This window comes from Dipodomys spectabilis, unplaced genomic scaffold (genome assembly GCF_019054845.1).
Source record: "Dipodomys spectabilis isolate Male_0828 unplaced genomic scaffold, ASM1905484v1 ptg000108l, whole genome shotgun sequence".
In the NCBI taxonomy this organism is placed as follows: Eukaryota; Metazoa; Chordata; class Mammalia; order Rodentia; family Heteromyidae; genus Dipodomys; species Dipodomys spectabilis.
In genome coordinates this window covers 11,240,752-11,267,047 of record NW_024870785.1, presented here as the reverse complement: position 1 = coordinate 11,267,047, position 26,296 = coordinate 11,240,752, and the positions used below count along the sequence as shown (strand labels likewise).

At 43.3% G+C, this 26,296-nt stretch overlaps 1 protein-coding gene across 4 annotated transcripts in view; it reads left to right on the top strand.

Annotated features, from left to right (window-relative positions):
- Positions 1-26,296, top strand: part of Myo5a (myosin VA) — a 126,834-nt gene that overhangs the window by 776 nt on the left and 99,762 nt on the right. The window lies entirely within an intron of this gene.

Here is a 26,296-nt window from a genome sequence, read left to right as displayed (position 1 = left end):
TCCCTCTGGGGAAGGACTCTTTCTGCAATTTTGTCACAGTGGCTGGGGGTGGCGTGGGGGCGTGGGGGAGGGAGGGGATGTGATGGTGTGTCTCCTGGAGTTGTTTTTGTTTCTGTTGTTGTTGTTGTTGTTTAAAGAAATGACTTCTGTATGATAGGGAGACGCATGTGTCCACTACTGGTGATTTCCAAACTCCAGGGAAGACAGTCGACTTAACTTCTCAAGTTCACGGTTGCAGCAGCAGCTGTACTTAGCATCCTGGAATTATTGCTTCATTCATTCATTCATTCACTAATAGATGTGCTGGTACTGAGGCTCGAACTCAAAGCCAGGGTCATGTCCCATTGCTTTTCCACTCAGAGCTAGCTAGCGCTCTACCATTTGAGCCAATGGCTCTCCACTTCCAGCTTTCTTTTGGGCCAGTTAAATTGGAGATAAAGAGTCTTGTTGTCTTTACTACCGAGGCTGGCTTTGAACCACGATCCTCAGATTTCAGTCTTCCGAGTAGCTAGGATGACAGATGTGAGCCACTGGCACCCAGCTTTGATTGCTTCTTTTAAATAAGGTGAGCCAAGAAAGCCCAAGGGCCCAATTTGCCGCATAGAGGAAAGAAGCCTAGACTGGGTACCAAGGGATCTGATTTCTACCCCAGACCTTGGGCAAGTCACTTAACCTCTGCCAGTTCAGTTTTCTTCCCTGTAAATATAATTACACCAGCTGCATCCCTTACAATCCATTGTGAGGACCAAACTTAATTATAGTTGTGATAGCTTTTGGTGAACTATGAATTTCCGTGCAAATGTGAGGTATATCATTAATTTCTTCATCCATGAATTGAGTAGCTTGCCCGAAACCTTCTCTAGGAGCGCCTTCTGACCCTAGATTTAGGACATGAGCCATTAAAATTTCTCTGTAAAATAAACTTGGTAATTTTCCAGGCATTGTAGATCTCCTAACATGCAAATGACTGCACCAGGAAATGGATGAAAAGTTACTTTATCAACTTATATAGTGCTTACTCTTTGGCAGGTACTATTTGTTCTCTTGGTTTACAAATAGTAACCCATGTAATCACCGTGAATGTATGGGGTAGATATTGAGGTTATCTTCATGTAAGAGATGGATGTCTGTAAGCATTCATTTCCTACTTCCTTTATGTAGTCTTCCCACCAATGGTGAGCAGTCCACCTCAGAGCTGCTAATTGTAGGCTTCACCCATTGACTGGATGGGTCTAATTGTTGGATTTGCCCTTCTCTTTTCCCCAAGATACTTTGTGGGAAGGAAATGGAAAAAATGTTGCAATTTTTAATTGTTAAGGGTTTGGGCTTCTGTTTGGACTTTATTATAGTACAATTCATGTTAGTCATTAGAAGGGCAGACTGGTATAGTCAGCAACATTGAAGGTGGGGCTTAAGGAGCCTTTCCCTAGAATACATGTGTACCTGGGAATGGTCTGGTAATTGGCTGATTCTTCCTGTGAATTGTGATTCTTTCTGTGAATGGGTATCAGCCTAATGACAGGCAGGAATATTTATTGAGCATCCGTAGTGCCAGATACTCTGCTTAATTTGGATTCATTCTTCCGCCTCTCTATCTTGAGCTTGCTAGGCAGCCATGCCTCTAGCCTCCCCCACCCTTTTTTTTCTTACATTTTTCCTTCCCTCTCCTCTTTCTCCCACCTCCCCTTTTTTTTTCTTTTTGAGATGGGTCTTACCATGTAACCCAGACTTGTCTAAAACTTGCAATCTTCCTGCCTCAGCCTCCTAGGTGCTGGGATTACAGGCATGGGCTATTATACCCTGCTGAGAGTTTCTAACTATGGAAAGTCTTTTCCCTGAAGGCACTTCACCGTCTGTTTCTTATATTCTTGCCCTGCTGTGACTTCTCCAAGGGCATCGATAACCTGCTGTTACTGCAACCAACTGACAGCTGGGATGGGATTTATTAATAGAAAATAGGGAATGTGTCGGGATGAAGGGAAGGTTGGAACAATTCCAGTGGACTGGAGTAGTTACTACTAGAGGAACAGGGCAGCCATTAGAAGTACTAGCAGTAGTAAGCAAGCCTATCTTCTCCTTGCAGAGGGTACTGGGGAGGAAGTTCTGGGGGGTAGATTACAAAGAATGATGGATTGGTGACAGCCATGACAGTATTCAGCATTATGAGCAAATCTGGAAGAAAAATGCCCTTTCCAAAAAATGTCATGAGACCTTAAAGGCAGATTTTGATACGTAATGCAAATTCGCTGCTGTTGCAGTGAGGGCAGGAAACTCTTCAATTTCTTGTCTTGAACTCCAGGGCATTGTGCTCTTCCTCTGCTTCCCCCCTCCAACCCCAAGTCTAGTGCTCTACCATTTGATTTTCCACTTCTAAAGGAGATAAGAGACTTATGGGCTTTCCTGCCTGAGCTGGCTTCAAACCTCAATCCTCAGATCTCAGCCTCCTGAGTAGAAAGGATTACAGGTGTGAATTACTAGCACCTGGCTTGGTTCTTGTAACCTATTTTTGACATAGTGTCTCCACTTCTTACTAAGAAGCTCACAGAAGCTCTCAGAAACTGCAATATGCCTATTTAAGCCTCCTAGTGAACTAGAATAGCAGGCATGCAACCATGTCCAGCTATTGTCAGGAAGGGGTTTCATGAACTTTTTTTTTGGAGAGGGAAAGCTGGGCTAGCCTAAAGTATGATCTTCCCTATCTCATTCTCCCAAGGAGCATCAACCTCCAGGGCTTGGCTGCTTTTGAAATGTGTTATAGTATCTTGAATGGTGAAAGGTCTGTCTATCATCTAATGGTTAGAGAACGAAGTTCTTTTTTTTTTTTTGGTCGGTTGTGGGGCCTGAACTCTGGGCCTGAGCACTGTCCCTCAGCTCTTCAGCTCAAGGCGAGTGCTCTACCACTTGAGCCACAGCGCCACTTCCGGCTTTTTGCTTATGTGGTGCTGAGGAATCGAACTCATGGCCTCATGCATGCAAGGCAAGCGCTCTACCACTGAGCCACCTTCCCAGCCCCTAGAGAACGAAGTTCTAATTCTAAAGGGAGTGGCTACTGCTAGACAGTTTCAACCTTCCTGGCACTTTTAGCTTTTTGTTTTGTCCCTTAGTTTTTTTGCTCAAGGCTGGTGCGCTACCACTTGAACCACATTTTCCCTTTTGGCTTTTTGCTAGTTAATTGGAGATAAGAGTCTCACAAGCTTTCCTGCCTGGGCTAGCTTCAAAATGTGATCTTCAGATCGCAGCCACCTGAATAGATAGGATTACAGGCATGAATTACTGGTGACTGGCTGGATTTTAGGTGGTTTATTTCATAGTTCCCTGTCCCACTTACTGAGCAGCTAGGATTATAGGCATGATGCATTGGTGCCCAGCTTAGTATTTTTTTGATACTGAGTTCAAAACCTCAGAGCCTCTGCTAATGCACTCTACTTCTGAACCATACCTCCATCCTCCTTACATAGAATTTATTTTTTATTTTTTATTTTTTGAGTCTGGTTGTGGGGCCTGAACTCTGGGCCTGGGCGCTGTCCCTCAGCTCTTCAGCTCAAGGCTAGCGCTCTACCACTTGAGCCACAGCGCCACTTCCTGCTTTTTTCTTTTTGCTTATGTGGTGCTGAGGAATCGAACCGAAGGGCCTCAGGCATGCAAGGCAAGTGCTCTACCATTGAGCCACCTTCCCAGCCCCCTTACATAGAATTTATAACCATTGTATTGATCATCTCTTAAGACAACAGAGATTTTTTGCCTATTGTACTTTTTTTTTTGGTCAGTCGTGGAGTTTGAACTCTGGGCCTGGGCACTGTCCCTCAGCTCTTCAGCTCAAGGCTAGAGCTCTACCACTTGAGCCACAGCGCCACTTCCAGTTTTCTGAGTGGTTTATTAGAGAGAAAAGTTTCAGGGACTTTCCTGCCCGGGCTGGCTTTGAGCCACAATCCTCAGATCTCAGCCTCCTGAGTAGCTAGGATTACAGGCTTCAGCCATCAGTGCCCAGCTGCCTATTGTACAATTTCAGCATGATATAATTATGTTTCAATTTCAAACTAATGTCTCTAAACATGATTGAAATCAAAGGATATGTGTAATACTTACTGAGATCCTTCTTTGTCCTGACATGCTGCTGTGGCCAAAAATGGGGGGAGGGATAGGTGCTGGTAATTCACTCATGTAATCTGGAGGATGAAATGATCTGAGGATTGAGATTTGAAGCCAGACCAAGCAGGAAAGTCTATGACACTCTTTTTTTTTTTTTTGGGTCTAGTCGTGGGGCCTGAACTCTGGGCCTGGGCGCTGTCCCTCAGCTCTTCAGCTCAAGGCTAGCACTCTACCACTTGAGCCATAGTGCCACTTCCGGCTTTTTTCTTTTTGTTTATGTGGTGCTGAGGAATCGAACCCAGGCCTCAGGCATGCAGGGCAAGCGCTCTACCACTGAGCCACCTTCCCAGCCCTGTCTGTGACACACTTATGTCCAGTTAACCACCAAAAAGCCAGAAATGGAACTGTGCTTCAAATGGTAAGAGCACTAACCCTTGAGTAAAAAAGCTCAAGGACAGTACCCAGGTCCTGAGTTCAAGTCTCAGGACTGTCACAAAAAAGGGGGGATGGAATAGGAGAATGGGCACACAAAAGTAGGTTTTGTCTATCTTTATTCACAATATAAAACACAAGCATGGTGGTCAGCAGTCCTGGTGTATGGTTAATTTTTTATTATTTTTTTTGTGGGTTGTGGGGCCTGAACTCTGGGCTTGGGCACTGTCCCTCAGCTCTTCAGCTCAAGGCTAGTGCTCTACCACTTGAGCCACAGCGCCACTTCCAGGTTTTTCTGCTTATGTAGTGCTGAAGAATCAAACCCAGAGCCTCATGCATGCGAGGCAAGCACTCTACCACTGAGCTACCTTCCCAGCCCATGGTTAATATTTGTTGACAAACATATAACTGATAAGGAAATTCCAGCACATGAGAAATAAAATGATCAGAGCAGGAAAGAGGCAAAATGTTAAAAAGGTAGAACTGTGTAGTTTAGAAAGATGAAGAAGAGCTTCAACAAAAGTAGATGTTAGCTTGGCACTGGAGCTTATACCTGTAATCCTAACCACTCAGGAGGCTGAGGTGTGAGAATTGCAGTTAGCAGCCAGTCTGAGCCGACAGATCAGTTAGCCAGTCAAAAGCGGGAAAGTGAAATTGTGTCAAATGTACTAGCCTTGAGAGAAAAAGCTAAGTGACAGCTTGAGACCTTAGAGTTCAAGCCCCAGTCCAAGCACAAAAAAGGAGTAGTAGTTTATAATCTCAGTGTAGCTGAGAGAAGGTGCTTGGAATAAATAAATGCATGTTGCTTTAATTGAATTTCTACTGTCCATGCAAAGTTTTATGTTTTGAAAAATATATCACTTCAAGTTCTAAAGTTCTTTTATCTGCCTAATTGTAGTTCATAAATACTCAAGACCTGGGTGATTCTGAATACCCTTCTTTGATCAGATTGAACAGTTTACCAGGTAGAGTTGTTTTAATTGGAAGTGACAGGAAGCCTGACCTGCAAGTCTAGTCCTGGCTGCATTCAAGGTTCAGATGTGGCCTCTCGGGGTTGCCTGGCACTGCCTTTCATGTGCTAACGGACATTGGTTTTATCCTCAGCACAGCTGTTTTTGGGGTGAAAAGGCGGCCTAACGTCTGCAGGTCACGTGATCGGACAGCTCTGGGTCTAAGGAAGAGTTCTTTCTGGGAGTCACGTGCCCTTCCTTTACACAACGTCCTGTGGGCAGTGGGGGAGGAATAAGAGAAGTGTCAAGACCGCTCGACCCAGATGCCTGGCGGAGGACAGGGCACTCGCTGAGAGTCCTGCTCTGACTGCATGGCATGGCTGACCGCCAGTCCCCAATGCTCTCCCTCTAACACCAACTCCAAACAAATGATGGTGGCTGAATTCTGCTCCTTTTTTTCATGATCTATGAGCAGAATGGGAGAATTTTGCATAGCCAGGAAAACGCAAGGTACCTCCCCTCTAGAGAAGGTATTTTTGGTGCCAGGACTGGGGCTTGAACTCAGGACCTCATGCTCTCACTTGGCTCTTTCCTCTCAGTGCTGGTGCTCTACCACTTAAGCCACAGCTCCACTTCCATCTTTTTTGCTAGATAATTAGAGACAAAGTCTCATGGACTTTGCTATCTGGGCTGGTTCTGAACCGTGATCCTCAGATCTCAGCCTCCTGAGTAGCTAGGATTACAGGCGTGAGCCACCCAGCAGTCACAACATTTCTTATTCCTTCCCTTTGCCTGTCCAAGTCACTCCTTGTTCATATTGCAGGTGGTCATTCCTCTGTTCTCGCCTCCAGCTACCTTGGAATAAAATACATTACTAATGAGTAAATTGCTACTCTGTAACTCAAACTTGAGGGGTGTGTGTGTGTGTGTGTGTGTGTGTGTGTGTGTGTGTGTGTGTGTGTGTGTGTGTGTGTTGTGTGTGCTTGCGCGCTCGCATGCTTGCGCTTATGCTGGGATTTGAACTCAGGCCTAGGTCTTGTCCCTGGGCATTTTTCCTAAAGGTTAGCATTCTACCACTTGAGCCATGGTTTCACTACCAGCTTTATGGTAGTTAATTGGAGATAAGAGTTTCACAGGCTTTTCTGCCTGGGCTGGCTTTGAACCATAATTCTTTGATCTCAGCATCTTGGGTAGCTAGTATTATAGGGCTGATAAACCTGCCCTCAGCCAAGAGTATATTTTACTTCCTCAAATCTGTGTTCTTCTGTTTCACCACAACTTGCTGGGTTTGGTATCTTAATAGGAAGTTCTTATGACTTGAAGAAGTCATTTTCTGTGCATGTGAGCACATGTGTTTCAAGCTAATACTTTTATATATGCTACTAGTTTTTAAACTAGTTAGGCTAGACTAGTTAGACCTTCCATATAGCATTGTATTACTGAGTGACATCACCACTCCTAATTTACTTTAGGTATTTCATCTATGTAGATGATGGTAATACATTTTAAAATTATTATTATTTTTTGGTGGGTAATAGTGGAATTTGAACTCAGGATCTTGTGCCGTACCACTTGAGCCATGTCTACAGTCCTATTTTGCTTTCAGTTATTTTTCAGATTGGATTTTTCTTTTGCCTGTGATCCTTCCATCTGTGCCTCCTGTTTGTAATTGGGATTATAGACATGTACCACCATTCCCAGCCAAAAAACTTATATTTAATAAGTTATATACTAATAAATTTATATAATTGATCATGTTTAATATAGACTAAATTTTGTACTAAAAAGAGAAGAAAAATGTGATGTATTTCCTTATGTAATAATTCTTTAGTGCTTGAAAACAATATATATTGTAAGATTTCTTTGCATGGTTAAGTATTCAGTGGAAGCTGGGAAGGTGGCTTAGTGGTAAAGTGCTTGCTTAGCATGCATGAAGCCCTGGATTCGATTCCTCAGTACCACATACACAGAAAAAGCCAGAAGTGGCGCTGTGCTTAATTGATAGAGTGCTAGCCTTGAGCAAAAGAAGCTCAGAAACAGTGCCCAGGCCCTGAGTTCAAGTCCCAAGACCAGCAAAAAATAAGTGTGTGTATATATTCATTGGAATACTTTTTTTTTTTGTCAGTCCTGTGGCTTGAACTCAAGGTCTGAGTGCTGTCCCTCAGCTCTTCAAGGCGAGCGCTCTATCACTTGAGCCATAGTGCTACTTCCAGTTTTTTGGTGCATGATTGGAGATAAAGAGTCTCATGGACTTTCCTGCCAAAGCTAGCTTTGAACCATGATCCTCAGGATCTCAGCCTCCAGAGTAGCTAGGATTATAGTCATGAGCCACTGGTGCCTGGCTGAAATACTTTTAATTGATGCATAGCATTCCAGCATCTGAATGTATAACTTATATTCACGATTATAAGTCATGTGCTATGCTGGACATCTTTGTATATAAATTTTGTTCTAGTCAGTTTGGGGCATTAGAACCTAAATCTTCCTGAGATTAATTGGCATTTATTTATTTGTTTGTTTGTTTTGTGCTGGTTCTGGCACTTGAACTCAGGGCCTGGGACTGTACTTGAGCTTTTTGCTCAAGGTTAGCAATCTACCACTTGAGCCACAGCTCCATTTCTGACTTTTTTTTTAAGCAGTTAATTGGAGATAAGAGTCTCACAGGCTTTCCTACCTGGGCTTTCTTCAAACTATGATCTTCAAATCTCAGCCTCTTGAGTAGCTAGTATTAGAGATGTGAACCACTCACTGACTGCTGGCTTTAAATTCCAATTTATATTTTGGGCAGGATGCTCACATTCATTTTGTTTTAAAAGTAGCACTTTTAAATATGCATTGCCTCAGGGCTAGGGTGACCAGATGTCCCACTTCTGGGAGATAGATTCTGGTATTCAATAGCTTTATTCTGTTTTGAGAACTCCTTTTGGAGTGGAAATATATAAATTCATTTAAAAAATATGATCTTCCACAGTCTTAAACTTTTTGTTTTTTCTGATCAGTTTTTTTTTTTTTTTTGTCAGTTGTGGCGCTTGAACTCTGGGCCTGAGTGCTGTACCTCAGCTCTTCAGCTCAAGGCGAGCGCTCTACCACTTGAGCTACAGCGCCACTTCCGGTTTTCTGCTGGTTTATTGGAGATGGGAGTCTCACGGTCTTTCCTGCCCGGGCTGGCTTTGAACCGAGATCCTCAGATCTCAGCCTCCTGAGTAGCTAGGAGTACAGGTGTGAGCCACCAGTGCCCGGCTTTTCTGATCAGTTTTATCCTTGTTCCTCTCACCCATTTTTTTTCCCTTCCTGATTTCTTGGAGTTCTTTTTTTTTTTGGTTGTGGGTCTTGAACTCCCTGGGCACTGTCCCTCAGTTCTTCAGCTCAAGGTGAGCACTCTACCACTTGAGCCACAGTGCCACTTCTGGTTTTCTGGTGGCTAATTGGAGATAAGAATCTTGTGGACTTTCCTGCCTGGTCTGGCTTTGAACAACAATCTTCAGATCTCAGCCTCCTGAGTAGCTAGGATTACAAGTGTGAGCCACCAGCACCCAGCTTGGAGTTCATTTTGATAAGCATTATTTTATATGATCATATTCACATAACTATTGAGCCTTTGTGATCCTCTCCTAAGATCTTATTCCGTTTTTTTTTCCCTTAATATAAAGGATCTGGGCCAGAAGGAATTATTGGGTTACAAATTTATTTATTTTTGTATGTGCATATGCTGGTACTGGGGTTTGAACTTGGGCCTGGGTGCTCTCCCTTAGCTTTTACACTTTAAATCCTGATCCTCAGATCTCAACTCCTTGAGTAGTTGGGATTATAGACATGAGCCACCAGTGCCTGGCTACAATTTTTCTTAATATCTCACTTTAATAAAATACATGAGAAGACCTGGTGCATGATCCAGGAATTCATTTTGCTATTTTTAAAAGCAACTGGAAAAACTGCCGTCTGTAGATGAAAACATAACTGAGAGGCTTCTATGGTGGAAGATTTTCCATTGCCTTTACTAATAATAGGTGGAAATGACTTGCAAAATGACTTTGGAAGATATTTCCTTAAAAAAAAAAAAGAACACATTGCAAAAATAGTGTAAATATAATAAGTGTCCAATGTAGAAGAGGAAGATTCAGAAATGCAAAAGAAAATTGAATGGTAATTCATTAACCTCAGAGATCCTGTGTATCCATTCTCACATTTGTGTCCATCTAATCTCTTTAAAAAAAATTCTTTTATTGTTATTGGGGCTGGGAAGTTGGCTCAGTGGTAGAGTGCTTGCCTTGTATGCATGAGGCCCTGGGTTCGATTCTTCAGCACCACATAAGCAGAAAAAGCTGGAAGTGGTGCTGTGGCTCAAGTAGTAGAGCGCTAGCCTTGAGCCGAAGAGCTAAGGGACAGCACCCAGGCCCAGAGTTCAGGCCCCATGACTGACAAAAAAAAAAAAAATTCTTTTATTGTTATTATAAAGGTGATGTATGGAGGGGGATCTAGTCTCTTTTTATCTGTGCATAGTCCCTTTACCAAAATGGTTTGTTTTATGCATACTATTTTGTAGTCAGACTGTTTTCTCATAGTAGACCAGTGTGAAGATTTTCACATGCCAATGCATATCCTTCTATGTATTTTTTTGAGATAGATACTCACTGTGTAGACTAGGCTTGCCTCAAACTCGCAATCCTCCTACCTCAGCCTCCCCAAGTGCTAGGATTGCAAGCATGTGCCATCATGCTTGGCTTTTAGACACTTTTTAATGGCTTCAGAGTATTATAGTGCAGGAATTAGTCATATGCTACTCAACCAGTTCCCTATGATTATTACTTCTGATTTTGTTTTTGAAGTTTGCCTTTAAACTGAAGAGTCCCAAAAGCCTTTGTGTGTTCTTTTAGAAAGCTAGGTCCTGATGGCTTGTGCCTGTCATAATAGCTATTTGGGAGACAGATAGCCAGGTCAGGAGGGAGAAATGTTCACGAGGTCCCCTTCTCAAGGGAGAGCTGGGCGTGGTGGTGCCTGCCTGTCATCCTAGCTACCACGGGAAGCCTAAACTACACAGATGTGGTCTAGGTGCATTCCTGGGCAGGAAGTGCAACCATATCTCAAAAGTAACCAGCACAAGCCAGTTGCTGGTAGCTCATGTCTATAATCCCAGCTATTCAAGATCTGAAGATCAAGGTTCAAAGCCAGCAGGCTGGCTTTTAATTGGAGACAGGAGACTGTCTCCAATTAATCACCAAAAACCTGGAAATAGAGTGATCATGCAAAGTGGTAGAATGCTGGCTTTGAGCCAAAAAGCTCAAGCTGAGGTCCTGAATTCAAGTTCTAGCACTGGTACACGTGTGTGCACACGCACGCACGCGCGCACGCGCGCACACACACACACACACACACACACACACACGCTGCTACTACTACTAATAGCTAATACATAAAAAGATTGGAGATGTAACTTAGTGGGAAGAGTGCCTGCCTGACAAGGAGAAGCCCTGAGCCCCAGTCTAACCTGCCCCCCTCCCCCACAGATTTAAGAGAAGTAATGTGGGAAATAACCTTTGAGATCTAAGACTCCGATCTTTTAAACATGAAAGGTAATGTGTGATGTATTTCAAGTATCCCTTGCCCCTTTTGCAAATACTATAAATGTTTCTTACAAGTTTATGTCTGAAATGGGTCTAGAAAACTGGTCTTAAGGGGCCAAGTTTTTCAGCAGCTGTCCCCTCTCCCTGGGGCACAGGCGGTGTCTACTGGAGTTGGTTGGAGTGGTGCCTTGTCTCTGGGAAGGTACACTCATCTGTGGACCAGGTAGAAGTTACCTCCTTAGTCACTGCCTGTAGACCTTATCCAACTTATTTGTCTTTTGGGGCTAGGGGTCACGAGAGTGTGTTTAAGAAGCGTCTGGGACAGGACTGACTGGGGCATGACTCAAGTAGTAGAGCAGCAGACAAGCAAGCAACCTGAGCAAGTTCAAGGCCTTTAGCTCAAATCTGAAGACTGCCCCCTTTCCCAAATTGTGTGTGTGTGTGTGTGTGCGTGTGCATGCACGCGCGCGTGCACTACTCCTGAAGCTTGACCATAGGGCCTGGGTGTTGTCCCTTAACTTTTTCATTCACAGCTATTGCTCTGCCACCTGAGCCACAGCTCCATATCTGTTTATTTGTTAGTTACTTGGAGATAAGAGTCTCAGAGATATTCCTGCTTGCACTGGCTTTGAACCACAACCCTCCTCTCCCAACCTTGTGAGTAGCTAAGGTTACAGGCAGGAGCCATAGACACCTGACTCAAGGCCTTTTAACCAATCTTATAGACTGGCTTGAAATCTCTACCTTTTGTACGTTGTACTGAGTTTCATAAAATGATTTTGTTTAAACATCTCCTATATTCTAGCCAGGTGTGCTGGCATGCACCTATCATTCCAGCTGCTCAGGAGGCTGAGTCTCAAGGATCACTTGAGACCAGAGTGTATGGTCCAACAATCTAAGCAACACAGTAAGACCTGTCTCAAAAACAAAGCAAGGGCAGGAATGTGGCTTAGTGGTAGAGTGCTTGCCTAGCATGCATGAAATCCTGGGTTCAATTCCTCACTGCCACATCAAACAACAGAAAAAGCCAGAAGTGGCACTGTGGCTCAAGTAGTAGAGTGCTAGTCTTGAGTAAAAGAAGCTCAGAGACAGTACCCAGGCCCTGAGTTCAAGACCCAGGACCAGCAAAAAGGAAAAAAGAAAAAAAAAGGAAAAACAAAACACAAAGCAAAGCTAGGCTCTGTCTTCCTATTCAATTTGCACAGCTATTGGTTTTTCAAATCTTAATTTTCATAGATTGAATGGATGTGGAAGTGGTAGCCACAGCCTGAAACAGCCTCTAAGAGAGCCTCACTTTAGCTGGTGACCCCTTAAGCAGCTACCTTCCCTTCCCCCCTTCACCCCCACAGTGGTGGTGACATCACCTGCTGCTGGAGCTTAAAGCAGAAGGGTCATGCTAATTAATGCTCAGGAAACAGAAACTACCTCAAATAATTAATGCAATAACAGTCTCATTAAAAGGCTTGAAAGCTTTTCTCTGCTTCTTTCTCTTTATTTATTTTTTTAAGGAGACCAGAGAAAGCAAATGGCACTTCTTGTTCACAGGAGACCATTTTAAACTATTGATGTAACTTATCTTACAGTCCTCATTTGATGGTTCTGATCTCAGCCTGAATCATTCAGACAAGAGAGTGCTATTCACATTTCCTTCTGAGGCTGCTGTCTGACTGCTGTTGGTGACCATTTTCCTTCCTTCCTTCCTTCCTTCCTGCCTGCCTGCCTTCCTTCCTTCCTTCCTTCCTTCCTTCCTTCCTTCCTTCCTTCCTTCCTTCCTCCCTCCCTCTCTCCCTCCTCCGTCCGTCCCTCCCTCCTTTCCTTCAACTCAGGGCCTGGGTACTGTCCCTTAGCTTTTTTGCTCAAGGCTCAGTTCCACTTCCAGCTTTTTTCTTTGTCAGTTGTGGGGCCTGAACTCTGGGCCTGGGCGCTGTCCCTCAGCTCTTCAGCTCAAGGCTAGCGCTCTACCACTCGAGCCACAGCGCCACTTCTGGCTTTTTTCTTTTTGCTTATGTGGTGCTGAGGAATCGAACCCAGGGCCTCAAGCATGCAAGGCAAGCGCTCTACCACTGAGCCACCTTCCCAGCCCCACTTCCAGCTTTTTTGTGGTCACTTGGAGCTAAGAGTCTCACAGACTTTCCTGCCTGAGCTGGAATTCTCAGATCTCGGCCTCCTGAGTAGCTAGGATTACAGACATGAGGCATTGGCAGGAGGCTAGTGTCAGTTTTCAAGAGAGCAGTGCATATGAACCCTATGAATTCTGGCTTGTCCTGATTTAAAAATAGCTTATTTTTATTGCTTTTGTTTTTTGGGTTTTTTTTTTTTTTTTTTTTTTTAGAACTGTCACATTTTTATTTTAAATGCAGTTTGACCTTGCCAGGCAAGGTTGCCCAATAGGTTATTTAGGAGGAAAAGAAGCCTGGTATTTTCCCCTTACTGTTTTCTTTAGCTAGTCAGGCTGATCTTGCTGGCATAGGGTTTGGTTTTTAGTTCTTTGGAGAAAATCAAGGAGAGACAGGAAAGATATCCTCTAGATAGGAGGATAAGGGTGAGAGGAGAGAGAAAAAGAAAGATAGGGGGATCGTTTTGAAAAACAGTGTTGCTAGGTATGATGATAATATTAATATAAGGAGCATGAAAAGCTGTGTATTAATAGGCAACTTGGGAGAGAGAATGCACATGGCCTCAGAAAAGCTCAGCCTAACTCTAGAGATCATGCATTCTCCTTACCTTACCATGTTACTGTGTTATTTTATTTGTCTCTCTTGGTATTTCCTATTCATTTTATGTACTTGTCACATAATCATTCAGATTCATTGACTTCTTTTTGAAACAAGATCTTGATATGTAGCCCAGGTTAGCCTTAAACTCTGAGACTCTTGCCTCAGACTCCCTAGAGCTGTTTACAAGACTGGCTTTTGGCTGGCTTCTGGGAACATGGGATTGGGCAGAGTGCCTAAGCTTTGTGTCCATGCCATATTGTTTATGCCGAACACCTGTTTTCCTTCTAGAAGGCTTCAGTCTTGGCCTGTGCTGGACAGAGTATGACTGTGTAACCAGCCTCCAATAAAAACAGGCAGTGAGTCTCTAGGAAGCATTGTCTCAACTTGCCCATCCTGTGTGGGTCCAGGAGAAAAGACTCCTGGAGCTGGTGCCTCGTCTCTTCTGGACATATCCCCGTGGTGCTTTCCCTTTGTTGTGTGGCTGTTTTCATTTGGCTCTTTTCAGCCATGGATACTGCTGTGTACTCAGTCCTATGAGCCCTCATACTCAGTCACCAAACCTGTTACAGTCTTAAAGTCCCTTGTCAGAGTTCTCCAGCATTGCATTTCAAAAAGTACCACAGTAGCCAGGCGCCGGTGGCTCACACCTGTAATCATAGCTACTCAGGAGGCTGAGCTCTGACGATTGCGGTTCAGAGCCAACCTGGGCAGGAAAGTCTGTGAGACGCTAATTTCCAATAAACTACCAGAAAACTGGAAGTGGCGCTGTGGCTCAAGTGGTAGAGCGCTATCCTTGAGCTGAAGAGCTGAGTGCCCAGGCCCAGAGTTCAAGCCCAACCAAAAAAAAAAAAAAAAGTATCACAGTGCCATTACGATATCTAAAATATATTCATAATAGGTCAGAAGCATTTTTTCCTTTTTTGAATCAGGATTCAAGTATTGCAGCTTTTTTTTAGGGTACCCCATATATTCACTGATTCTCTTTTTATTTATTTTTTCCATGAAAGTAATCTTTGTTGAAGAAACTGCGTTTTTTCCTGTAGGGTTTCCTCTGGTTTTTGTTGGATGTATTACCGCAGAATAGTTTATTGTGTTGCTTTGTAAATTGATAGCAGGATCTAGTGGCTTATTGCACATGAGTGTGTGCGCGCGCCCGTGCATGTGCATTCACACTGCCTACTGAGGTTGAACTCATGGTCTCTGGGCACTGTCCTTAGCTTTTCCCCCCAAAACTAGTGCTCTACCACTTTAGCCACACCTCCACTTCTGGCTTTTTGGTGGTTAATTGAGCATAAGAGTCTCATGGACTTTCCTGCCCAGGCTGGCTTCAAACCTGAATTCTCAGGTCTCAGCTTCCTGAGTAGCTAGGATTATAGGTATGAGCCACCTGTACCCAGCTCAGTCCAGTGCCTTCATATATCCTGAGGATATGGCTTTGCTTTCACTTGATTGACATTTGCCACTTGTAGCACTTGGATAAGAAGAGCTCCACAGAGCACATCTTGGTGTCTAGAAACATCAAGCCAGATTTTGACACTTGCAGTGTGACATACCCTGCTTTAGAGATTCCACTCAAAAGCACATGGCATAGTGTCCATTCACCTGCCTCTCAGGTACTAATACTGGCAGAATTCCCTGAGCAAAAGCTATCTAATTATCTGGGTTGATACAATGCCGTGGTGACCAAATATTATGACATAGGTAGAAATGTAGTTTTTTTTTTTTTTAAAGTCACACACAGATATATAGAACCATATATATGCATGTCCATGTATTTTGATCTGTCTACTATCTATCTCTGAACTTGGCCTTAGGCTTGCCAAGCAAGTACTTTAAAACATGCCTCCAGTTTTTTGCTTTAGCTATTCATCAGATAAAGTCTCACACTTTTGCCCAGAGTCAGCCTCAGGCCACAATCCTCGCACCGTTGCCTCCTGTATTACTGGGATTACAAGCATGGACCACCACCGCTAGATTGTTGAAGTGTGCAGTTTAGCTAACTTTTTGCCTGAGTTGGCCTAGAACAAGATCCTCCTGATTTCTCCTTCCTGAGTAGCTGGCATTACAGGCGTGAGTCACTACATCTGGTCTATTTTCTTTCTTTCTGGTTTTTTTTTTTTTTTTTTTGGTCTATTTGTTATTTCTCTTTTTTTCCCCTTAAAATAGTAGGCATCCTAATGGGATGAACTAGTATTGCATTGTGTTTTTGATTTCCATTTCCTTAATTGTTAATTATGTTGCATCCATTTTCATGTGTTTATTGGCCATTTGTGTATCTTCAGAGAAATGGTAAGTCTTTTATCCATTTCATTTTATTTATTTATTTTATTTTATTTAGTTGTGGGGCCTGAACTCTCAGCTCTTCAACTCAAGGCTAGCATTCTACCACTTGTGCCACAGTGCCACTTCCAGCTTTTTCTGTTTTGGTGCTGAGGAATCAAATCCAGGGCCTCATGCATGCAAGGCAAGCACTCTACCACTGAGCCACCTTCCCAACCCCTTATTTATTTATTTTTTGTTGGTCATGGGGCTTGAACTCTGGGCCTGGGCACTGTCCCTCAGCTCTTCAGCTGAGCCATCTTCCCAGCCTCTTTTGTCCATTTTAAAATTGCATTTTTTTTTCTGGTATTAAGGCTTGAACTCAGAGTCTTGAACACTCACTTAGCCTTAGTTTTTGCCTAAGGCTGGTGCTCTACCAGGTTAGCCAGTTACACCTCCACTTCTGGCTTTTTGCTGGTTAATTGGAGATAATTGTCTCACTGATTTACAGATTTGTCTGTCTGGGCTGGCATGGAAACTTGATCCTTAGATCTCAGCCTCCTTAGTTCTAGGATTACAGGCCTGAGTCTTTAGTACCCAGCTTTCTGTGCTATTTATTTTTATTTCTTTTCTATTTTTGGTCTAAGACCTGGACTTGAACTCAATACTTGATGCTTTCACTCATTGGCTAGTGCTACCAACTGAGTCATACCTCCAACTCCATTTATTTTTATTTATTTTTTATTTTTTTGGGTCCGGTCATGGGGACTGAGCTCTGGGCCTGAGTGCTGTCCCTCAGCTCTTCAGCTCAAGGCTAGCACTCTACCACTTGAGCCACAGTGCCACTTCCGGCTTTTATCTTTTTGCTTATGTGGTGCTGAGGAATTGAACCCAGGGCCTCATGCATGCAAGGCAAGCGCTCTACCACTGAGCCACCTTCCCAGCCCCATATTTTTAAACAATCTACCTAAAACTCTTCCTAGGTATGCTACTTAAAGCTTCATGAGTATGGTATTACTGTGGTATTTGTATTCGTATGGGTGATGTCCATAAAACAAGTTACTTAATAAATCTCCAGAAAGGAAAAGCTGACTGTCTGTTATGGTTTAGTTTTCTTTTTGTCTCTTATCAGTAGTGTTGGTTGGTACTAGTAGGATGAGGTTTTTAAAAGGGACCTTGTTATTCTAGAATTCAATATCCCATGATCTAATAAGAGTTCTTGTGGAGATCAACTGACTTCTTTTAAACAGGCGCCTTCACTCATGTGACAGAAAACGCGAACGCTCTAGGAGTCTTTTAATTGTCCACTTCATTCCAGTGGTATTTGTGAAAATGCTCTGTGTTCAGATTTAGTAAATACCCTTAAAGCATGTTAGGATATTAGAAATGATTCATCACCTGACAATCTTTTGCAGAGGGACTCTTAGTTTCCTTTTAAAGTTGAGTGTTTTCTCTTTTTATTTTTCTTTTTGTCATTCACAGATCATTAGTTTTAAGCTGATGAACAATTTAAACCGTTAGGAAATTCAGTATTTGTTTAAGATTGATTATTAGTGGAAATCATTAGTAGTGATACAGGTATATCTTAGCTATGAGAAGTTCTCTCATTATCTAACTCTGCCTCTCCATATTTTGTGATTAAAAACACAAACAAACCAGATAGTATATTTGATTTAGAAGAGAATACTGAAATCAGAAGATACTTAGGGTATGGTGACACATGCTTGTAGTCCAACCTACCTGGGAGGCTAATATGGGATGATTGCTAGAGACTGTAAGTTTGAAACCAGCTTGTATAACACAGTGAAACCCCATCTCAAAAAACAAACAAAAAACAAATAAGAATCAAAGGATAAGGGAGAGTAACCAGTTCAACAAGAAATGTACTCACAACCTTATACGTGTAACTGTAACCCTCTGCATATCGCCTTGACAGTAAAATTAAATTTAAAAAAGGTTAGCTGTTACGATGATAAAAAATGGTTAGGTTGGCTTTGAAAACTGTGATCCTCCTGATGTCAGTCTCTGGAGTGGCTAAGGTTACAAGCATGAGCCTTTGCACTTGACATTCTCAAGTCTTCTATTATTTTTTTAAATCATTCAACTAATTATTTCCATCTTCTTTGAGGTTTTGATCATTTTTGAAGACTGTACTTTTGAGTTCATTGTCATTGGATATCTCTGGATTCAGTTCTTGAGGGTTATGAATTTGTGAGCTGTCATACTGCCTTGTTTTTTCGAATTGATTGTGTTGTTCAGTTGTCCCTTAGTTGGGATGGATCTCTCCTCTGGTTTGATACGGTAGCTTTCCTAAGTGAGCAGCCATCTCTTGGGGGGTTCAACCCCTGTACTTCTCAGAGACAAGAAAACAAAGCACAGCAACAGCAACACCACCAAAACAAACCAGATGCAGCAACAACAGACAAAGACAGCTACTGTACCACCAGCAACCTTGGAAAAGAAAATGGCAAAACTAACGTAGACTAACCTATGAAGTACACTATTAATAAAGGTAACATAATAAAATAGTGAAATAGTGAAATAAAGAAGAGGCAGGGAAAGGGCCGAGTACAAGGTTGAATAAAAGAAAACAGGAAAGAAATGTGAGGAAGAAGAAAAGGATGAGATCAAAAACGACTTACAAAATCAGGAGAAAGATGTAAATGAAATTAAAAGTAAGAGAAATATAAAGCAAAAACTGAAAATATTTTTAATAAAATAAAAAGAATACTAAAGAAAAGACAAGGAATTGGTGACACTTCTTTGCAAATTCTGTCATACTGGAATCCCCGGGGCGGGTGGGCGGAGAGGATGGAGTCAGATATGGAGTCTATTTTAGACTCTGGGTGTTTTCTCTTCTTGTCAGCGACAGGATTGGATTTAAGGCCACTCACAAAAAGCCCACCACAAGTCCTCCTCCCTCTCATTTCAGGGTTTCTTCCATGCGATCCTCTGAGGAAGGACAGATAGAGTCAAAGAATCTTCATTTACTTAAGTTATTTATGTCTAGGCCAAAGGGAGAAAATAAAGAGCTGGTTCCTGTGTCCAGCTTCTCAGACACACAGGTCCCAATTACCCCATTTTTATCTGTCTCCATTTAGTCTGGCTTCTGTCTTCTGTCAGACCACCCTGACCACCCTGACTCCTCTCTCTCCCTTGTGGTCACAAGCATCTGAAAGCTGTCCAGCTTCTTCCTCTTTATTATGCCTACATCTCCAAGTATCCTGCTGAATGAGCTGGGTTTTTGCTGAGTGAGTTATGTTCTTACAATTCTACTGATGAGTTCTGATTATATTCTGTTTCTCCTATGGAAACAATTGTAGCCAGTGGAAACCTGCATAGCCCCATACTTAGGTCTTTTTTTTTATTATTATTTTTTTTTTTTAGTCTGTCATGGGGCTTAAACTCTGTGCCTGGGCGCTGTCCCTGAGCTCTTCAGCTCAGGCTAGTACTCTACCTCTTGAGCCACAGTGCCACTTCCGAGTTCCTAGTGGTTTATTGGAGATCTTGAGGACTTTCCTGCCCGAGCTTGCTTTGAACCTGGATCCTCAGATCTCAGCCCCCTGAGTAGCTAGGATTACAGGTGTAAACCATCAGTACCCAGGCATAATTAGGTCTTTTTTATGATGAAATCTCTAATCACTTTTTCTTCTTCTTCTTCTTTTTTTTTTTTGAAGTACTAGAGTTGGAACTCAGGATTCTACTTCTGGTTTTTGGGTGGTTAATTGGGGATTTTCCTGGCCAGGCTAGCTTTGAACCTCAATCTTAAGATCTCAGCCTCCTGAATAGCCAGGATTACAGGTGTGAGCCACCAGTACCTGGCTTCTAATTTTGTATGCCTTAAGAAAAACATTCATAAACTCTCAATTTTGAAGTGGAAAGCCAGCATAGAGGAGATGAGTGGAAATAACATCCTTCAGCAGTTTTTACAGGTGGAATACTTCCAAAGAGCTCTATTTTGAGCTATAGGAAGGGTGTGATCAAGTCACTTCCAGGATTCCTTAGCCATCCCTAAAACAGGCAGAGGCACAAGTTTCGGCAGAAGCTCAGCTTGCTTGTATTGCATTTCTGTTTCTAAGTCAGCATTGATGCCTGGCGTAGCTCTTGCTCAAAAGTTCACATCCTCACATAGTGAACTATAAGACTTTTAGAATCTAAGATATAGGCTGCCAACCCTCATTTTTGGTCAGGTCCTCTTAATCCTGCTAAGAATCCCACCACTACCATTCAGTCTCAGTCCAGATGCAACTGTTAGTCATAGCGTTGAACCCATGGAGCTGCCACAGTAGAGGGAAGCAAGGCTTAAATTCTGATCATTTCTCCTCTTGGATAGTTACTGCTTCTAGTAGCCAGCTTCCCATCATCAGGGTGTAGTCATGCAGGGAGTTGTCTCACATCATTTCCTCTGTGTTCTTCTCTTGCTTTAGGGTGCTTGCGGGGTCCTTATCATTTTGGGCAGGTAGCATGCATATGATTTAATATTTATCTATTATTTATTCCTGGTGCTGGGGCTTGAATTGAGGGCTTCTTACTCTTGCTGAGCTTTTTCACTTAAGGCTGGTGCTCTACCACTTGAGCCACACCTCTACTTCCTGCTTTTTTGCTACTTAATTGGAGTAAGAGTTTCATGGAATTTTCTTTCCCTCCCTTCCTTCCTTCCTTTCTTCCTTTCTTTCTTTTTTTGTCAGTCATGGGGCTTGAACTCAAGGCCTGGGCACTCTCCCTGAGCTCTTCAGCTCAAGGCTAGCACTCTACCATGTGAGCCACAGTACCACTTCCAGTTTTTTGGCGCTTAATTGGAGATAAGAATTTCATGGGCTAGTCAGGCACTGGTGGCTCATGCCTGTAATCTTAGCTACTCAGGAGACTGAGATCTGAGGATCACGGTTCAAAGCCAGCCCGTGCAGGAAAGTCCGTGAGACTCTTATCTCCAATAAAACCACTAGAAAACCAGGAGTGGCACTGTGGTTCAAGCGGTAGAGCGCTCGCCTTGAGCTGAAGTGTAGGGACAGTGCCCAAGCCCAGAGTTCAAGCCCCAGGACCAACCAAAAAAAAAAAAATTCATGGGCTTAACTGCCCAGGCTGGCTTTGAGCCATGATCCTCAGATCTCAGCCTCCTGAGTAGCTAGGATTACAGGGGTGAGCCACCAGTGCCTGCCTCATGGACTTTGCTACAAAAGCCTTCCAATTGAGATCTCAGTCTCCTAGTAGCTAGGATTACAGGCATGAGCCATCTCTGCCCATCCCTGTCTGTGCTTTTAAATATAACAAACACTGCAGTCTTGTTGCCTAGCTTATTATAAAAGCATTGAAAATATCAGTGCTGCAAAGCAGAATTTGTGGGTTTTGGTGAAATAGTTTTTATGGTGTTTGCTTGAGCAAAAGCCTAGAGGTTCCTGAAGCTTTGGGCAGAGGAACAGGCAGCCCAGGTGATACAAATGCGAGTCAGTGTTAGTGACCCAGGTCCTTCGTGTCTGTACATGTTCAGTAACTCCCCCCCCCACCCCCAGTCGGGAAATGCTTCATTTAGGCAAGTGAGCTTTATAGTTTTAAGTTTGACTAGGCTACTGTTTTCACTCAGGCTTAGAGTCAATAATGAATTGAATTATTTACCATTCTCTTCTATAGCTTCTTTCATGCCTGACCCTCTCTCTGTCTTAATTTGGCATTCGTTCACACCTATTTGAAGTCTGTAGAAACTCTGGTTTCTAAGATTCATGCATTTTGCTTCATTTTATTTTATTTATTTTGTCAGTTGTGGGTCTTGAACTTTGGGCCTGTCCCTCAACTCTTCAGCTCAAGGCAAGTGCTCTACCACGTGAGCCACAGTGCCACTTCCAGTTTTCTGGTGGTTAATTGGAGATAAGAGTCTCACGGACTTTCCTGCCCTGGCTGGCTTTGAACTGTGATCCTCAGATTTCAGCCTCCTGAGTAGCTAGGATTACAGGTGTGAGCCACCAGTGCCCAGCACATTTTATTTGTTGTTAGCTGAACAATGGTAGAGTAGTAAATGATAGAAGATGAGGCTGGATGTCCAAAACACAGGTGCCAAATTCTCTAAGCTCTGTCAGGTAGTCATTTCAGAAAAGATCACTAAGGCTGCTGAATAGAGACTGGAAAGGGAAAGTTTGACCAAGAGTGTTGCTAGTAGCAGCAGGAGTAATGCTCAGGACTTGGGTGGGGTTGGAGGAAGAAGTGGGTAGGGAGGGGAGACTGAATCTAGCTCAATATTGCTGCTATGGTTTTCTGATACAAGGAAGAGGAGAGGTAATACTAAGATTCTGTTTTCTCCGAAGAGCAGCTAACTAGCCTGGTAGAGATGCTTGTCTGTGTTTAAGATGAGGTGCTGGGCTAGGAATGTTGCTTAGTGGTAGAGTGTTTGCCTAGCATGCATGAAGCCCTGGGTTCAGTTCCTCAGTACCACATAAACAGAAGTGGTGCTGTTGCTCACATGGTAGAGCACAAGTCTTGAGCACAGAGAGGCTCAGGGACAGAGCTCAGGCCTTGAGTTCAAGCCCCAGACTGGCACGCACACACACAAAAAAGATTAAGTGCTATAGAAGAGATTCATTTATTCACTTGAGACTCGTTCACTCTTTTGTTCATGCAGCTATTATTTATTAGCTTATGTTAACTATTCAGGGAGGGATTTTGCTGTTGTATTTCTTTCTTTTTTTTTTTTTTTGGGTCCTGTCGTGGGGCCTGAACTCTGGGCCTGGGCGCTGTTCCTCAGCTCTTCAGCTCAAGGCTAGCGCTCTACCACTTGAGCCACAGCGCCACTTCCGGCTTTTTTCTTTTTGCTTATGTGGTGCTGAGGAATCGAACCCAGGGCCTCATGCATGCAAGGCAAGCGCTCTACCACTGAGCCACCTTCCCAGCCCTTTGCTGTTGTATTTCCATTCATGTTTACAATATGTTCCAATCAATCTCCTCCCTTCTATCACTTTCCCTTCCCTTCCCCTCTTCCCCAAACAATTACAGCAGGTTTTCTTGTTCTGTTTTCATGGTCGCAAATGTTCTGTTTCTATCATATTCATCCTCATCCATCCTCCTTAACCCAACCCCTCTCTCTAGTACCCACCAGATCCTGTTTCTCTTCCCCTGTCCTTCCCCATCCCCTTATTGATCAGCTTTCCTTGAGAGTCCTTATACTATTTACATATATAATTGCAATGTGTTTCAAAATTATTCACCCTTGTTTATTTAATTTATTTAATTTTGTATTATTTGTCGGTCATGGGGCTTGAACTGTAGGCCTGGGCACTGTCCCTGAACTCTTTAGCTCAAGGCGAGCGTTCTACCACTTGAGCCACAGCACCACTTCCAGTTTTCTGGTGGTTAATTGAAGATAAGAATCTCAGGACTGGGGCTGGGAAGGTGGCTCAGTGGTAGAGCACTTGCCTTGCATGCATGAGCCCCTGGGTGCGATTCCTCAGCACCACAAAAGCAAGAAAAAAAAGCCGGAAGTGGCTCTCTAGCTCAAGTGGTAGAGCACTTGCCTTGAGCTGAAGAGCTGAGGGACAGTGCTCAGGCCGAGTTCAGGCCCCACGACCGGACCCTCCCCGCCCCCCCCAAAAAAAAAAAAAAAAAAAAAGAATCTCAGGACTGTCGTGCCCAGGCTGGCTTTGAACCGAGATCCTTAGATCTCAGCCTCCTGAGTAGCTAGGATTACAGGCAAGAGCCACCTGTGCCTGGCTAATTTATTTTACTTTTACTCACCCATTCCTTTCCCCTCTCCCCCAGAAGAAGTGTATTTCAAAGGAGATGGGCTAAAAGTTGTATAGTGGGACTTGTTATACTTAAGATTCCTATGGGACAGATAAAGAGTGCAGATGGTTATTCAGGTTTGGGGGACAGAAGCTCATTGGAAAGATCTGGGCTAACGAGAAATTCTTGCCTCCAACTCTAACCTCCTCCTACCCTCAGTCTCCTCAGTCTCCTCACTGCTGGAATTACAGGCCTGTACCACCACACCTGGCCATCCTAAACATTTGGGAATCAGAGGTCTTCCTTGATTTGAATCTTGATCCCGTCAGTGATTAGCTGACTGACTTTAGGGCAATTATTTAATAATCTTTCAGATTTTTGTTGAACAAGGGACAACTGTAGTAACAATTATAAAACAAATTTCAAGAGTTAAAAGCCAAGCCGAGCACCAGTGGCTCACGCCTGTAACCCTAGCTGCTCAGGAGGCTGAGATCTGAGGATCACGGTTCAAAGCCAGCCCAGGCAGGAAAGTCTATGAGACTGTTATCTCCAATAAACCACTAGAAAACTGGAAGTGGTGCTATAAAGTGCTCAGTGCCTGCCTTGAGCTGAAGAGCTGAGGGACAGTGCCCAGGCCCAGAGTTATAGCCCCACGACTGACCCCCCCCCAAAAAAAAAAAGAGTTAAAAGCCAGGCGCCTTTGGCTCCTTCCTGTAATCCAAGCTACTCAGGAGGCTGAGATCTGAGGATTAAAGTTCAAAGCCATCACTGGCAAGAAAGTCTGTGAGACTCTTATCTCCAATAAACTACCTAAGAAAAGCCAGAAGTAGTGGTGTGGCTCAAGTGGTAGAGCATTAGCCTTGAACACAAAGAGGTTCAGGGACAGCATGCAGGCCCTGAGTTCAAGCCCTGGGACCATCAAAAATAAAAAAGAATGAAGTAAAGGGAAAAAAATTAATCTCACAAATCCTTGTGGTGACAGTGGTCAGTAGGATTCCTTTCTTGGTTGCTGATTCTGTTCTACCTTTGATTATTTTTCTTAATTAGAATTTTATAATATATCTACAAATATCACTAGCTAACTGTAGGTGGAAATAGTAATTTTGCATGGTGTGCACATTAAAGCTGTTCTTATAAAGTGAGACCTACTTCCCAAAATAACCTTTACAGGAATCTTAAAGAACTTCAGTGTCTAAAAATACTCATTTCAGAACTCTGTCATCTTACATTAAAACTCTAGAGAAATAAAATTAACGTTTTGCAACCTTAATTGATACAACATCAATTTCCAAGATCTTTCTCTTTCTTTTGTTTCCCTCCCTCCCTCCCTCCTTCCCTTCCTTTTCTCTCCCTCCCTCCCTTTCTTTCTTCCTTCCTTCCTTTCGCGCGTGTGTGTGTGTGTGTGTGTGTGTGTGTGTGTGTGTGTGTGTGTGCGCGCAAGTACTAGAACATGAATTCAGAGCCTAGGTACTGTCACTTAGCTTTTTCACTCAAAGCTAGTGATCTCCCACTTCAACCACAGCCCCACTACCACCTTTTTGGTGGTTAATTGAAGCTAAGAACCTTACAGACACGTTTGCTGGCTTTGAACCTCTGTCCTCAGATCTCAGCCTCTAGTGTCATTAAGATTACAGATGTAAGCCACTGGCTCTCATTTTGTGCTACCTGCTTTAGCTTTATTCCCAAGTGCCTGGCCTATCAGGTACTACTGCATTTGGGGCACGCCTCAGGGCTTCCTGACTGAAAAAATGCAAGTGAGCAGAACTTGTAGTGAGTCACCTGCTTTCATCCTGGACCTCTTCAGGGTTGTCCTTGTGATAGATAGGACACATATAAAAAGAAGAGTGGGAGGGTTACAGCCCAACCCATCCAGTGCCAGGACAGTGCTGGGTAAGCTGGTACAACTTAATACCTTCTCTGGTCCAAGCAAGATCCTGCAAACCTGCCTTTCCTGTGCACTTCCATTAGACGTTGTCACAGTGACCTCATCCCAGCCAGCGAAGCTCATCAAATTGTATTGTGCAGGTTACAGATGGCTTCTATTTCCCTAGCAAGCTATTATGTAATGCCAATCTGTGCGAGTGTTATTTTCTCAGATTTTGATCATTACAGAATTTAGCCTGACTTTGTTTTGCCCTGTCGTTTCCAATACGGTAGTTCATTTGAATGGGCACACATCTTCGGATGTGTGGTTGCATCTTAATTTTATCTCTTTCAAGTTTTTTTTGCCCTCAATTTTCTTCTACAGGTTTTGTTTGTTTGTTTTTGTTTTGGGGGCTTGAACTCAAGGCCCGGATGCTGTCCATTATCTTTTTTCACTCAAGGTTGGTGCTCTGTCACTTGAGTCACAGTTCTACTTCTAGCTTTTTACTGGTTAATTGGAGATGAGAGTCTCATGGACTTACCTGTCCAGGTTGCCTTTGAACCGTGAGGCTCAGATACCAGTTTCCTAAGTAGCTAGAAGTAGCTAGGATTAGGCTATTATTTCTCTCTCCCTCTCTGTCTGTCTATCTGTCTGTCTCTGTCTCTGTCTCTGTCTCTGTCTCTCCTCTCTCCTCTCTCCTCTCTCTCTGTATTTTCT